The sequence below is a fragment of the Eschrichtius robustus genome, chromosome 7 (assembly GCF_028021215.1).
Source record: "Eschrichtius robustus isolate mEscRob2 chromosome 7, mEscRob2.pri, whole genome shotgun sequence".
NCBI classification, from domain to species: Eukaryota; Metazoa; Chordata; class Mammalia; order Artiodactyla; family Eschrichtiidae; genus Eschrichtius; species Eschrichtius robustus.
In genome coordinates this window covers 29,364,582-29,382,568 of record NC_090830.1, presented here as the reverse complement: position 1 = coordinate 29,382,568, position 17,987 = coordinate 29,364,582, and positions in this window count along the sequence as shown.

The window sequence follows — 17,987 nt, the reverse complement described above, 5'->3', positions numbered from 1 at the left end:
CCATCAGCAAAAAGTCTATAAACAATAAATGCTGAAGGGGTTTTAGAGAACTGTGTACCCTCTACCTGCTGGTGAGACGTAAAACGGTAACAGCCAATAATGAGAACCGAAAGGAGCTGTGTTTAAAAGTAAAAATGGAGGTATCATTCAATCCAGCAGGCGCACCATTGGACCTCTCACCTGAGAAGACAAGAATGGAGAAGACACAGGCCGCAAAAGCTGCAGTGCAGCCTTATTCACAATAGCCAAGACAGTGAAGCAACCAAAATGTCCACCAACAGGTGAATGGATAAAGAAGAAGTGGTCCATGTACACAATGGAATATTAGCCATGGAAGACAATGAACCATTGCTCTTTGACGCACCACAAATGAGTCTGGAGATAATCACGAAACATGAGGTAACTCGGAAAGCAAAAGACCTGTATTCTATGATATCACCTATAGGCGTTATCTAATAACTGACACAAATGAACATATTTCCACAGAGAAAGACACTCACAGATTTAGAAAACTATGCTCATCTAAAAGGAAAGGTGGAGTGAATGGATAAATTAAGATTAGTGTTACTATATGTATACAAACACATATTATATACATATCTCAAAAATACCGACCATACAGCAAGGAAGTCTGCGGAACCCTCTGTAATATTTTACATGGGAAGAGGATCTGTACTTGAATAGACATATATAATGTACAGATGAACCAGATTGTTTACACCTAGGAGAAACAATATTCTAAGCTTTACCCCAATTAAAAAAAAATTTAAAACCAAGAAGAAATAATGAGACATAAACTTATGGGGGTTTCTCCATGCACATTCCAATGTAATTTACAACCTAGGAACACGACTTCCAGAAAGGCTCTGCTGCCCTAGTAACCAGATTTGGGAATGGAGAAATGCTGCCTCCTTTAGGCCACTTCCCACAACAGCAGCTTTAAACACATTGCTAAAGGTCACTAAATATTCACCAAACTTGCAGTTCAGGAAATGACACCTGCTCTCTAAAAAAAGTCTGAGGTGGAAAATCGACCAAAAAATTCAAAAGAGGGCAACCTTCCAAGAAGACAATATCAAGAGTTATAATGTACTCCCATTTGTTTCCTTTTTTTAACAGAAAAGAAAACGGCGGAGAAAAATGATGAGTTTTACGAATTTTCAAAGACATGCAAACCCAAATTACAAAACCCTATCAGCTCACAGCAGCCAGTAGGGGCATTGGCATAAATTCTGCAAACAATAAATGCTGAAGCGATTGTGGAGAAATGTGTACCCTCGATTCTAAAGGGGACGTAATAAGTGCCACTAATGAAAACACAAAGAAGGTGCTTTGAAAAGGGAAAAACGGTGCTACCAGTCAGTCAATCACACCCACTGCTGGGCCTATCACCTGAGAAAATGAGAATCAAAAAGTCACAGGCTGGCAATCCTGCACTCCAACAATATTTACCATAGCCAACACTTGGAAGCAATGAAAATGTCCATCAACCGAGGAATGCACAATGCAGAAGTGGTCCATGTACACAGTGGAAAATTACTCCAATAAAAAATAAAAATTACATGTAAAAATCCAACAAAAATAAGGAGACATCAGCTTGTGTGGGTTTCTCCAGGCACACTCCACTCTAATTTTTAACCGAGAAACACCACAGGCTGCAAGGGCTTTTCCCCAGTTACCAGGGTGGGGAAAATAGAAAGGCTGCTTCCCTCTGGCAGTTACCTGCAAAAGCAGCTTTAAAGCCTGTGCTAATGGTCATTTCATAGGAACAAGTACTGCAGAACTGTAAATGAAACCTGCCCTCAAAATGTCTTGAGGGAGGTAATGGCCAAAACATTTCAAAATGTGACACATACTTTAAGAGAACACTTTGAAGAACTAAGGGGTAATCACAGCTTGAAAAATAAAAAGGGCATGCCTTCAAGCTCATTTTCAATGGATTATGAGGCACGTGCGAATTCAACCACAAAGAGGTATCAGCTCACAATTGCCAGAGTAACCATCAGCAAGAAAACTACAAACAATAAATGCTGAAGGTGTTGTGGAGAAATGTATACCCTCAACTTCAAGTGGGACGTAAGTTGGAAAGGGCCACAGATGAGAACAGAAAGGAGGTGCCTTAAAAAGGTAAACATTGAGCTACCATATGACCTAGCAGGCCCACTCCTCGACCTATAATCTAAGAAGACAGAATTGGAAAGACACAGGCAGGCAAATCTGCATTGCACAGTATCACAATAGCCAAGATATGGAAGTAACCAAAAAGTCCACCAACAGATGGGTGGACACAGAAGAACTCCTCCATGTACAGATGGAATATTCGCTACTGAAAAAAATGAAACAATGCCATTTGCAGCACCATAGATGAGTCTAGACGTAATCACGCCCCCTGTAGTAAGTGAGAAAGCAAAAGACACATATCCTATCATATCACTTTTAGGAGTTACTTAAAAATTGATACCAATGAAGATATTTCCACAGAGAGAGGCAATCGCAGATTCATTTAAAAACTTATGGTTCACCAAATAGAAAGGGATGAGGATTGGATACATTACCATATTGAGGTTAACAGAGATATACAAACCATGTGAAATATATAACCACCAAAGACGTACGGAAGACCAGGAGAAGACTACTCAACATTGTGCCATAACCTACATGGGAAAAGGATGCGAGGAAAAATAGATACCTGTATATGTGTGAAAGAACCACATCTTGCACACCTAGAGCAAACAAACCATTGTAATCAAATTTGCTGGGATAAAAAATAAAAAGTAAATTACAAATATGAACAAGAAGTAATGAGACATAAACTTAAAGGGCTTTTTCCTGGCATATTCCATTCTAATATACAACCTAGAACACCACTTCCATTAAGGCTCTGTTTCCCTAGTAACCAAATTTGGTAAAGGAGAAATGCTGCCACCTTGTGGCCGTTTCCTGCAAGAGCAGCTTTAAACTCACAGCTAATGGTCACTTAACATTCACAAGGACTCAGGGCTGTAAGGCCACCTGCCCTAAAAAATTGTGCTGAAGTAGGGAATGGACAAAAAATTTCAAAACAGGCAAATGTTTCAAGAAGAGAATATGAAGAGTTACGTTTTACTGACGCTCTTTTAAAAAAAAAGGAAAATGGATAAAAGCTCAACCTCAGGGAGTGTTAGACCGATGTAATCTAATCTACAAAAAGTTTTCAACTTACACCAATCGACTTACCATCAGCAAAAAGTCTACGAACAATAAATGCTGAAGGGGTTTTAGAGAACTGTGAACCCTCTACCTGCTGTTGAGACATAAAAGGGTAACAGCCAATAATGAGAATAGAAAGGAGCTGTGTTTAAAAGTAAAAATGGAGGTACCATTCAATCCAGCAGGCACGCCATTGGACCTCTCACCTGAGAAGACAAGAATCGAGAAGACAGAGGCCGCAAAAGCTGCAGTGCAGCCTTATTCACAATAGCCAAGACCGTGAAGCAATCAAAATATCCAACAAGAGGTGAATGGATAAAGAAGAAGTGGTCCATGTACACAATGGAATATTAGCCATGGAAAACAATGAACCATTGCTCTCTGAGGCACCACAAATGAGTCTGGAGATAATCACGAAACATGAGGTAAGTCCAAAAGCAAAAGACCTATATTCTATGATATCACTTATAGGCGTTATCTAATAACTGACACAAATGAACATATTTCCACAGAGAAAGACACTCACAGACTTAGAAAACAAACTATGCTCATCTAAAAGGAAAGGTGGAGTGAATGGATAAATTAAGATTAGTGTTACTATATGTATACAAACACATATTATATACATATCTCAAAAAGACCGACCATATAGCAAGGGAGGTCTGCGGAACATTCTGTAACATTTTACATGGGAAGAGGATCTGTACTTGAATAGACATATATAATCTACAAATGAACCAGATTGTGTACACCTAGGACAAACAATATTCTAAGCTTTACCACAATTAAAAAAATTTTTAAAACCAAGAAAAAATAATGAGACATAAACTTATGGGGGTTTCTCCATGCACATTCCAATGTAATTTACAACCTAGGAACACGACTTCCAGAAAGGCTCTGCTGCCCTAGAAACCAGATTTGGGAATGGAGAAATGCTGCCTGCTTGAGGCCACTTCCCACAACAGCAGCTTTAAACCCATTTCTAAAGGTCAATAAATATTCACCAAACTTGCAGTTCGGGAAATGACACCTGCTCTCTAAAAAAACTCTGGGGTGGAAAATCGACCAAAAAATTCAAAAGAGGGCAACCTTCTAAGAAGACAGTTTCCAGAGTTATAATGTACTCCCATTTGTTTCCTTTTTGTAACATAAAAGAAAACGGCGGAGAAAAATAATGAGTTTTACGAATTTTCAAATACATGCAAACCCAAATTACAAAAACCTATCAGCTCACAGCAGCCAGTAGGGCCATTAGCATAAATGCTGCAAACAATAAATGCTGAAGCGATTGTGGAGAAATGCGTACCCTCGATTCTAAGGGGGACGTGGTAAGAGCCACTAATGAAAACACAAAGGAGGTGCTTTGAAAAGGGAAACACGGTGCTACCAGTCAATGAATCGCACACACTGCTGGGCCTATCACCTGAGAAAATGAGAATCAAAAAGTCACAGGCTGGCAATTCTGCACTCCAACAATATGAACCATAGCCAACACTTGGAAGAAATGAAAATGTCCATCAACCGAGGAATGCACAAAGTAGAAGTGGTCCACGTACACAGTGGAAAATTACTCCAATAAAAAATAAAAATTACATTTAAAAATCCAACAAAAGTAAGGAGACATCAGCTTGTGTGGGTTTCTCCAGGCACACTCCACTCTAATTTTTAACCGAGAAACACCACAGGCCGCAAGGGCTTTTCCCCAGTTACCAGGGTGGGGAACATAGAAAGGCAGCTGCCCTCTGGCAGTTACCTGCAAAAGCAGCTTTAAAGCCCGTGCTAATGGTCATTTCATAGGAACAAGTACTGCAGAACTGTAAATGAAACTTGCCCTCAAAATGTCTTGAGGGAGGTAATGGCCAAAATATTTCAAATGGTGACACATACTTTAAGAAAACACTATGAAGAAATAAGCTTTAATCATAGCTGGAAAAATAAAAAGGACATGTCTAAAAGCTCAATTTCAACGCATTATGAGACACATGCAAATTCAACCACAAAGAGGTATCAGCTCACACCACTCAGAATAACCATCAGCAAAAACTACAAAGTATAAATGCTGAAGGTGCTGGGAAGAAATGCATACCCTCAACTTTATGTGGGACGTAACCTGGAAAGAGCCACTAAAGAGAACAGAATAGAGGTGCCTTTAAAAGGTAAACATTGAGCTACCATAGGATCCAGCAGACCTATTCCTGGACCTATAAACTAAGAAGACAGAATTGGAAGGACACAGGTATGCAAGTCTGCATTGCATAGTATTACAATAGCCAAGATACGGAAGTAACCAAAAGGTCCACCGACAGATGGGCGGACAAAGAAGAACTGCTACCTGTGCAGATGGAATATGAGGTAGTGAAAAAATGAAACAATGCCATTTGCAGCACCATAGATGAGTCTAGTCGAAATCACGCCACCTGTAGTAAGTGAGAAAGCAAAAGACACATATCCTATCATATCACTTTTAGGAGTTACTTAAAAATTGATACCAATGAAGATATTTCCACAGAGAGAGGCAATCGAAGATTCATTTAAAAACTTATGGTTCACCAAATAGAAAGGGATGAGGATTGGATACATTACCATATTGGGGTTAACAGAGATGTACAAACCATGTGAAATATATAACCACCAAAGACGTACGGAAGACCAGGAGAAGACTACTCAACATTGTGCCATAACCTACATGGGAAAAGGATGCGAGGAAAAATAGATACCTGTATATGTGTGAAAGAACCACATCTTGCACACCGAGAGCAAACAAACCATTGTAATCAAATTTGCTGGGATAAAAAATAAAAAGTAAATTACAAATATAAACAAGAAGTAATGAGACATAAGCTTAAAGGGCTTTTTCCTGGCATATTCCATTCTAATATACAACCTAGAACACCACTTCCATTAAGGCTCTGTTTCCCTAGTAACCAAATTTGGTAAAGGAGAAATGCTGCCACCTTGTGGCCGTTTCCTGCAAGAGCAGCTTTAAACTCACAGCTAATGGTCACTTAACATTCACAAGGACTCGGCTGTAAAGGACACCTGCCCTAAAAAATTGTGCTGAAGTAGGGAATGGACAAAAAATTCAAAACAGGCAAATGTTTCAAGAAGAGATTATGAAGACTTAAGTTTTACTCACACACTTTTTAAAAAAAAGGAAAATGGATAAAAGCTCAACCTCAGGGAGTGTTAGACGCATGCAATCTAATCTACAAAAAGTTTCAACTTACATCAGTCGAATGACCATCAGCAAAAAGTCTATAAACAATAAATGCTGAAGGGGTTTTAGAGAACTGTGTACCCTCTACCTGCTGGTGAGACGTAAAACGGTAACAGCCAATAATGAGAACCGAAAGGAGCTGTGTTTAAAAGTAAAAATGGAGGTATCATTCAATCCAGCAGGCGCACCATTGGACCTCTCACCTGAGAAGACAAGAATGGAGAAGACACAGGCCGCAAAAGCTGCAGTGCAGCCTTATTCACAATAGCCAAGACAGTGAAGCAACCAAAATGTCCACCAACAGGTGAATGGATAAAGAAGAAGTGGTCCATGTACACAATGGAATATTAGCCATGGAAGACAATGAACCATTGCTCTTTGACGCACCACAAATGAGTCTGGAGATAATCACGAAACATGAGGTAACTCGGAAAGCAAAAGACCTGTATTCTATGATATCACCTATAGGCGTTATCTAATAACTGACACAAATGAACATATTTCCACAGAGAAAGACACTCACAGATTTAGAAAACTATGCTCATCTAAAAGGAAAGGTGGAGTGAATGGATAAATTAAGATTAGTGTTACTATATGTATACAAACACATATTACATACATATCTCAAAAATACCGACCATACAGCAAGGAAGTCTGCGGAACCCTCTGTAATATTTTACATGGGAAGAGGATCTGTACTTGAATAGACATATATAATGTACAGATGAACCAGATTGTTTACACCTAGGAGAAACAATATTCTAAGCTTTACCCCAATTAAAAAAAAATTTAAAACCAAGAAGAAATAATGAGACATAAACTTATGGGGGTTTCTCCATGCACATTCCAATGTAATTTACAACCTAGGAACACGACTTCCAGAAAGGCTCTGCTGCCCTAGTAACCAGATTTGGGAATGGAGAAATGCTGCCTCCTTTAGGCCACTTCCCACAACAGCAGCTTTAAACACATTGCTAAAGGTCACTAAATATTCACCAAACTTGCAGTTCGGGAAATGACACCTGCTCTCTAAAAAAAGTCTGAGGTGGAAAATCGACCAAAAAATTCAAAAGAGGGCAACCTTCCAAGAAGACAATATCAAGAGTTATAATGTACTCCCATTTGTTTCCTTTTTTTAACAGAAAAGAAAACGGCGGAGAAAAATGATGAGTTTTACGAATTTTCAAAGACATGCAAACCCAAATTACAAAACCCTATCAGCTCACAGCAGCCAGTAGGGGCATTGGCATAAATTCTGCAAACAATAAATGCTGAAGCGATTGTGGAGAAATGTGTACCCTCGATTCTAAAGGGGACGTAATAAGTGCCACTAATGAAAACACAAAGAAGGTGCTTTGAAAAGGGAAAAACGGTGCTACCAGTCAGTCAATCACACCCACTGCTGGGCCTATCACCTGAGAAAATGAGAATCAAAAAGTCACAGGCTGGCAATCCTGCACTCCAACAATATTTACCATAGCCAACACTTGGAAGCAATGAAAATGTCCATCAACCGAGGAATGCACAATGCAGAAGTGGTCCATGTACACAGTGGAAAATTACTCCAATAAAAAATAAAAATTACATGTAAAAATCCAACAAAAATAAGGAGACATCAGCTTGTGTGGGTTTCTCCAGGCACACTCCACTCTAATTTTTAACCGAGAAACACCACAGGCTGCAAGGGCTTTTCCCCAGTTACCAGGGTGGGGAAAATAGAAAGGCTGCTTCCCTCTGGCAGTTACCTGCAAAAGCAGCTTTAAAGCCTGTGCTAATGGTCATTTCATAGGAACAAGTACTGCAGAACTGTAAATGAAACCTGCCCTCAAAATGTCTTGAGGGAGGTAATGGCCAAAACATTTCAAAATGTGACACATACTTTAAGAGAACACTTTGAAGAACTAAGGGGTAATCACAGCTTGAAAAATAAAAAGGACATGCCTTAAAGCTCAATTTCAACGGATTTTGAGGCACATGCGAATTCAACCACAAAGAGGTATCAGCTCACAATTGCCAGAGTAACCATCAGCAAGAAAACTACAAACAATAAATGCTGAAGGTGTTGTGGAGAAATGTATACCCTCAACTTCAAGTGGGACGTAAGTTGGAAAGGGCCACAGATGAGAACAGAAAGGAGGTGCCTTAAAAAGGTAAACATTGAGCTACCATATGACCTAGCAGGCCCACTCCTCGACCTATAATCTAAGAAGACAGAATTGGAAAGACACAGGCAGGCAAATCTGCATTGCACAGTATCACAATAGCCAAGATATGGAAGTAACCAAAAAGTCCACCAACAGATGGGTGGACACAGAAGAACTCCTCCATGTACAGATGGAATATTCGCTACTGAAAAAAATGAAACAATGCCATTTGCAGCACCATAGATGAGTCTAGACGTAATCACGCCCCCTGTAGTAAGTGAGAAAGCAAAAGACACATATCCTATCATATCACTTTTAGGAGTTACTTAAAAATTGATACCAATGAAGATATTTCCACAGAGAGAGGCAATCGCAGATTCATTTAAAAACTTATGGTTCACCAAATAGAAAGGGATGAGGATTGGATACATTACCATATTGAGGTTAACAGAGATATACAAACCATGTGAAATATATAACCACCAAAGACGTACGGAAGACCAGGAGAAGACTACTCAACATTGTGCCATAACCTACATGGGAAAAGGATGCGAGGAAAAATAGATACCTGTATATGTGTGAAAGAACCACATCTTGCACACCTAGAGCAAACAAACCATTGTAATCAAATTTGCTGGGATAAAAAATAAAAAGTAAATTACAAATATGAACAAGAAGTAATGAGACATAAACTTAAAGGGCTTTTTCCTGGCATATTCCATTCTAATATACAACCTAGAACACCACTTCCATTAAGGCTCTGTTTCCCTAGTAACCAAATTTGGTAAAGGAGAAATGCTGCCACCTTGTGGCCGTTTCCTGCAAGAGCAGCTTTAAACTCACAGCTAATGGTCACTTAACATTCACAAGGACTCAGGGCTGTAAGGCCACCTGCCCTAAAAAATTGTGCTGAAGTAGGGAATGGACAAAAAATTTCAAAACAGGCAAATGTTTCAAGAAGAGAATATGAAGAGTTACGTTTTACTGACGCTCTTTTAAAAAAAAAGGAAAATGGATAAAAGCTCAACCTCAGGGAGTGTTAGACCGATGTAATCTAATCTACAAAAAGTTTTCAACTTACACCAATCGACTTACCATCAGCAAAAAGTCTACGAACAATAAATGCTGAAGGGGTTTTAGAGAACTGTGAACCCTCTACCTGCTGTTGAGACATAAAAGGGTAACAGCCAATAATGAGAATAGAAAGGAGCTGTGTTTAAAAGTAAAAATGGAGGTACCATTCAATCCAGCAGGCACGCCATTGGACCTCTCACCTGAGAAGACAAGAATCGAGAAGACACAGGCCGCAAAAGCTGCAGTGCAGCCTTATTCACAATAGCCAAGACCGTGAAGCAATCAAAATATCCAACAAGAGGTGAATGGATAAAGAAGAAGTGGTCCATGTACACAATGGAATATTAGCCATGGAAAACAATGAACCATTGCTCTCTGAGGCACCACAAATGAGTCTGGAGATAATCACGAAACATGAGGTAAGTCCAAAAGCAAAAGACCTATATTCTATGATATCACTTATAGGCGTTATCTAATAACTGACACAAATGAACATATTTCCACAGAGAAAGACACTCACAGACTTAGAAAACAAACTATGCTCATCTAAAAGGAAAGGTGGGGGGAATGGATAAATTAAGATTAGTGTTACTATATGTATACAAACACATATTATACACATATCTCAAAAAGACCGACCATATAGCAAGGGAGGTCTGCGGAACATTCTGTAACATTTTACATGGGAAGAGGATCTGTACTTGAATAGACATATATAATCTACAAATGAACCAGATTGTGTACACCTAGGACAAACAATATTCTAAGCTTTACCACAATTAAAAAATTTTTAAAACCAAGAAGAAATAATGAGACATAAACTTATGGGGGTTTCTCCATGCACATTCCAATGTAATTTACAACCTAGGAACACGACTTCCAGAAAGGCTCTGCTGCCCTAGAAACCAGATTTGGGAATGGAGAAATGCTGCCTGCTTGAGGCCACTTCCCACAACAGCAGCTTTAAACCCATTTCTAAAGGTCAATAAATATTCACCAAACTTGCAGTTCGGGAAATGACACCTGCTCTCTAAAAAAACTCTGGGGTGGAAAATCGACCAAAAAATTCAAAAGAGGGCAACCTTCTAAGAAGACAATTTCAAGAGTTATAATGTACTCCCATTTGTTTCCTTTTTGTAACAGAAAAGAAAACGGCGGAGAAAAATAATGAGTTTTACGAATTTTCAAATACATGCAAACCCAAATTACAAAAACCTATCAGCTCACAGCAGCCAGTAGGGCCATTAGCATAAATGCTGCAAACAACAAATGCTGAAGCGATTGTGGAGAAATGCGTACCCTCGATTCTAAGGGGGACGTGGTAAGAGCCACTAATGAAAACACAAAGGAGGTGCTTTGAAAGGGGAAACACGGTGCTACCAGTCAATGAATCACACCCACTGCTGGGCCTATCACCTGAGAAAATGAGAATCAAAAAGTCACAGGCTGGCAATCCTGCACTCCAACAATATTTACCATAGCCAACACTTGGAAGAAATGAAAATGTCCATCAACCGAGGAATGCACAAAATAGAAGTGGTCCACGTACACAGTGGAAAATTACTCCAATAAAAAATAAAAATTACATTTAAAAATCCAACAAAAGTAAGGAGACATCAGCTTGTGTGGGTTTCTCCAGGCACACTCCACTCTAATTTTTAACCGAGAAACACCACAGGCCGCAAGGGCTTTTCCCTAGTTACCAGGGTGGGGAACATAGAAAGGCTGCTGCCCTCTGGCAGTTACCTGCAAAAGCAGCTTTAAAGCCCGTGCTAATGGTCATTTCATAGGAACAAGTACTGCAGAACTGTAAATGAAACTTGCCCTCAAAATGTCTTGAGGGAGGTAATGGCCAAAATATTTCAAATGGTGACACATACTTTAAGAAAACACTGTGAAGAAATAAGCTCTAATCATAGCTGGAAAAATAAAAAGGACATGTCTAAAAGCTCAATTTCAACGCATTATGAGACACATGCAAATTCAACCACAAAGAGGTATCAGCTCACACCACTCAGAAGAACCATCAGCAAAAAGTACAAAGAATAAATGCTGAAGGTGCTGGGAAGAAATGCATACCCTCAACTTTATGTGGGACGTAACCTGGAAAGAGCCACTAAAGAGAACAGAATAGAGGTGCCTTTAAAAGGTAAACATTGAGCTACCATAGGATCCAGCAGACCTATTCCTGGACCTATAAACTAAGAAGACAGAATTGGAAGGACACAGGTATGCAAATCTGCATTGCATAGTATTACAATAGCCAAGATACGGAAGTAACCAAAAAGTCCACCGACAGATGGGCGGACAAAGAAGAACTGCTACCTGTGCAGATGGAATATGAGGTAGTGAAAAAATGAAACAATGCCATTTGCAGCACCATAGATGAGTCTAGACGTAATCACGCCACCTGTAGTAAGTGAGAAAGCAAAAGACACATATCCTATCATATCACTTTTAGGAGTTACTTAAAAATCGATACCAATGAAGATATTTCCACAGAGAGAGGCAATCGCAGATTCATTAAAAAACTTATGGTTCACCAAATAGAAAGGGATGAGGATTGGATACATTACCATATTGGGGTTAACAGAGATATACAAACCATGTGAAATATATAACCACCAAAGACGTACGGAAGACCAGGAGAAGACTACTCAACATTGTGCCATAACCTACATGGGAAAAGGATGCGAGGAAAAATAGATACCTGTATATGTGTGAAAGAACCACATCTTGCACACCTAGAGCAAACAAACCATTGTAATCAAATTTGCTGGGATAAAAAATAAAACGTAAATTACAAATATGAACAAGAAGTAATGAGACATAAACTTAAAGGGCTTTTTCCTGGCATATTCCATTCAAATATACAACCTAGAACACCACTTCCATTAAGGCTCTGTTTCGCTCGTAACCAAATTCGGTAAAGGAGAAATGATGCCACCTTGTGGCCGTTACCTGCAAGAGCAGCTTTAAACTCACAGCTAATGGTCACTTAACATTCACAAAGACTCAGGGCTGTAAAGGACACCTGCCCTAAAAAATTGTGCTGAAGTAGGGAATGGACAAAAAAATTCAAAACAGGCAAATGTTTCAAGAAGAGATTATGAAGAATTAAGTTTTACTCACACTCTTTTTTTAAAAAAAAGGAACATGGATAAAAGCTCAACCTCAGGGAGTGTTAGACGCATGCAATCTAATCTACAAAAAGTTTCAACTTACACCTAATCGACTGACCATCAGCAAAAGGTCTACAAACAATAAATGCTGAAGGGGTTTTACAGAACTGTGTACCCTCAACCTGCTGGTGAGACGTAAAAGGATAACAGCCAATAATGAGAACAGAAAGGAGCTGTGTTTAAAAGTAAAAATGGAGGTACCATTCAATCCAGCAGGCGCACCATTGGACCTCTCACCTGAGAAGACAAGAATCGAGAAGACACAGGCCGCAAAAGCTGCAGTGCAGCCTTATTCACAATAGCCAAGACAGTGAAGCAATCAAAATATCCAACAAGAGGTGAATGGATAAAGAAGAAGTGGTCCATGTACACAGTGGAATATTAGCCATGGAAAACAATGAACCATTGCTCTCTGAGGCACCACAAATGAGTCTGGAGATAATCATGAAACATGAGGTAAGTCGGAAAGCAAAAGACCTATATTCTATGATATCACTTATAGGCGTTATCTAATAACTGACACAAATGAACATATTTCCACAGAGAAAGACACTCACAGACTTAGAAAACAAACTATGCTCATCTAAAAGGAAAGGTGGGGGGAATGGATAAATTAAGATTAGTGTTACTATATGTATACAAACACATATTGTATGCATATCTCAAAACTACCGACCATAAAGCAAGGGAGGTCAGCGGAACCCTGTGTAACATTTTACATGGGAAGAGGATCTGTACTTGAATAGACATATATAATCTACAAATGAACCAGATTGTGTACACCTAGGACAAACAATATTCTAAGCTTTACTCCAATTTAAAAAAATTTTTTATACCAAGAAGAAATAATGAGACATAAACTTAGGGGCGTTTCTCCATGCACATTCCAACGTAATTTACAACCTAGGAACACGACTTCCAGAAAGGCTCTGCTGCCCTAGTACCCAGATTTGGGAATGGAGAAATGCTGCCACCTTGTGGCCGTTTCCTGCAAGAGCAGCTTTAAACTCACAGCTAATGGTCACTTAACATTCACAAGGACTCAGGGCTGTAAGGACACCTGCCCTAAAAAATTGTGCTGAAGTAGGGAATGGACAAAAAATTTCAAAACAGGCAAATGTTTCAAGAAGAGCATATGAAGAGTTACGTTTTACTGACGCTCTTTAAAAAAAAAGGAAAATGGATAAAAGCTCTACCTCAGGGAGTGTTAGACCCATGCAATCTAATCTACAAAAAGTTTTCAACTTACACCAATCGACTGACCATCAGCAAAAAGTCTACGAACAATAAATGCTGAAGGGGTTTTAGAGAACTGTGAACCCTCTACCTGCTGTTGAGGCGTAAAAGGGTAACAGCCAATAATGAGAATAGAAAGGAGCTGTGTTTAAAAGTAAAAATGGAGATAACATTCAATCCAGCAGGCACGCCATTGGACCTCTCACCTGAGAAGACAAGAATCGAGAAGACACAGGCCGCAAAAGCTGCAGTGCAGCCTTATTCACAATAGCCAAGACCGTGAAGCAATCAAAATATCCAACAAGAGGTGAATGGATAAAGAAGAAGTGGTCCATGTACACAATGGAATATTAGCCATGGAAAACAATGAACCATTGCTCTCTGAGGCACCACAAATGAGTCTGGAGATAATCACGAAACATGAGGTAAGTCCAAAAGCAAAAGACCTATATTCTATGATATCACTTATAGGCGTTATCTAATAACTGACACAAATGAACATATTTCCACAGAGAAAGACACTCACAGACTTAGAAAACAAACTATGCTCATCTAAAAGGAAAGGTGGGGGGAATGGATAAATTAAGATTAGTGTTACTATATGTATACAAACACATATTATATACATATCTCAAAAAGACCGACCATATAGCAAGGGAGGTCTGCGGAACATTCTGTAACATTTTACATGGGAAGAGGATCTGTACTTGAATAGACATATATAATCTACAAATGAACCAGATTGTGTACACCTAGGACAAACAATATTCTAAGCTTTACCACAATTAAAAAAAATTTTAAAACCAAGAAGTAATAATGAGACATAAACTTATGGGGGTATCTCCATGCACATTCCAATGTAATTTACAACCTAGGAACGCGACTTCCAGAAAGGCTCTGCTGCCCTAGAAACCAGATTTGGGAATGGAGAAATGCTGCCTGCTTGAGGTCACTTCCCACAACAGCAGCTTTAAACCCATTTCTAAAGGTCAATAAATATTCACCAAACTTGCAGTTCGGGAAATGACACCTGCTCTCTAAAAAAACTCTGGGGTGGAAAATCGACCAAAAAATTCAAAAGAGGGCAACCTTCTAAGAAGACAATTTCAAGAGTTATAATGTACTCCCATTTGTTTCCTTTTTGTAACAGAAAAGAAAACGGCGGAGAAAAATAATGAGTTTTACGAATTTTCAAAGACATGTAAACCCAAATTACAAAAACCTATCAGCTCACAGCAGCCAGTAGGGCCATTAGCATAAATGCTGCAAACAATAAATGCTGAAGCGATTGTGGAGAAATGCGTACCCTCGATTCTAAGGGGGACGTGGTAAGAGCCACTAATGAAAACACAAAGGAGGTGCTTTGAAAAGGGAAACACGGTGCTACCAGTCAATGAATCACACCCACTGCTGGGCCTATCACCTGAGAAAATGAGAATCAAAAAGTCACAGGCTGGCAATCCTGCACTCCAACAATATTTACCATAGCCAACACTTGGAAGAAATGAAAATGTCCATCAACCGAGGAATGCACAAAGTAGAAGTGGTCCACGTACACAGTGGAAAATTACTCCAATAAAAAATAAAAATTACATTTAAAAATCCAACAAAAGTAAGGAGACATCAGCTTGTGTAGGTTTCTCCAGGCACACTCCACTCTAATTTTTAACCGAGAAACACCACAGGCCGCAAGGGCTTTTCCCTAGTTACCAGGGTGGGGAACATAGAAAGGCTGCTGCCCTCTGGCAGTTACCTGCAAAAGCAGCTTTAAAGCCCGTGCTAATGGTCATTTCATAGGAACAAGTACTGCAGAACTGTAAATGAAACTTGCCCTCAAAATGTCTTGAGGGAGGTAATGGCCAAAATATTTCAAATGGTGACACATACTTTAAGAAAACACTTTGAAGAAATAAGCTCTAATCATAGCTGGAAAAATAAAAAGGACATGTCTAAAAGCTCAATTTCAACGCATTATGAGACACATGCAAATTCAACCACAAAGAGGTATCAGCTCACACCACTCAGAATAACCATCAGCAAAAACTACAAAGAATAAATGCTGAAGGTGCTGGGAAGAAATGCATACCCTCAACTTTATGTGGGACGTAACCTGGAAAGAGCCACTAAAGAGAACAGAATAGAGGTGCCTTTAAAAGGTAAACATTGAGCTACCATAGGATCCAGCAGACCTATTCCTGGACCTATAAACTAAGAAGACAGAATTGGAAGGACACAGGTACGCAAATCTGCATTGCATAGTATTCCCATAGCCAAGATACGGAAGTAACCAAAAAGTCCACCGACAGATGGGCGGACAAAGAAGAACTGCTACCTGTACAGATGGAATATGAGCTAGTGAAAAAATGAAACAATGCCATTTGCAGCACCATAGATGAGTCTAGACGTAATCACGCCACCTGTAGTAAGTGAGAAAGCAAAAGACACATATCCTATCATATCACTTTTAGGAGTTACTTAAAAATTGATACCAATGAAGATATTTCCACAAAGAGAGGCAATCGCAGATTCATTTAAAAACTTATGGTTCACCAAATAGAAAGGGATGAGGATTGGATACATTACCATATTGGGGTTAACAGAGATATACAAACCATGTGAAATATATAACCACCAAAGACGTACGGAAGACCAGGAGAAGACTACTCAACATTCCGTCATAACCTACATGAGAAAAGGATGCGAGGAAGAATAGATACCTGTATATGTGTGAAAGAACCACATCTTGCACACCTTGAGCAAACAAACCATTGTAATCAAATTTGCTGGGATAAAAAATAAAACGTAAATTACAAATATGAACAAGAAGTAATGAGACATAAACTTAAAGGGCTTTTTCCTGGCATATTCCATTCTAATATACAACCTAGAACACCACTTCCATTAAGGCTCTGTTTCCCTCGTAACCAAATTTGGTAAAGGAGAAATGATGCCACCTTGTGGCCGTTACCTGCAAGAGCAGCTTTAAACTCACAGCTAATGGTCACTTAAAATTCACAAAGACTCAGGGCTGTAAAGAACACCTGCCCTAAAATACTGTGCTGAAGTAGGGAGTGGACAATAAAATTCAAAACAGGCAAATGTTTCAAGAAGAGATTATGAAGAGTTAAGTTTTACTCACACTGTTTTTTTAAAAAAAAGGAACATGGATAAAAGCTCAACCTCAGGGAGTGTTAGACGCATGCAATCTAATCTACAAAAAGTTTCAACTTACACCAGTCGACTGACCATCAGCAAAAAGTCTACAAAAAATAAATGCTGAAGGGGTTTTACAGAACTGTGTACCCTCAACCTGCTGGTGAGACGTAAAAGGATAACAGCCAATAATGAGAACAGAAAGGAGCTGTGTTTAAAAGTAAAAATGTAGGTACCATTCAATCCAGCAGCCACACCATTGGACCTCTCACCTGAGAAGACAAGAATCGAGAAGACACAGGCCGCAAAAGCTGCAGTGCAGCCTTATTCACAATAGCCAAGACAGTGAAGCAATCAAAATATCCAACAAGAGGTGAATGGATAAAGACGAAGTGGTCCATGTACACAATGGAATATTGGCCATGGAAAACAATGAACCATTGCTCTCTGAGGCACCACAAATGAGTCTGGAGATAATCATGAATCATGAGGTAAGTCGGAAAGCAAAAGACCTATATTCTATGATATCACTTATAGGCGTTATCTAATAACTGACACAAATGAACATATTTCCACAGAGAAAGACACTCACAGACTTAGAAAACAAACTATGCTCATCTAAAAGGAAAGGTGGGGGGAATGGATAAATTAAGATTAGTGTTACTATATGTATACAAACACATATTATATACATATCTCAAAAAGACCGACCATATAGCAAGGGAGGTCTGCGGAACATTCTGTAACATTTTACATGGGAAGAGGATCTGTACTTGAATAGACATATATAAT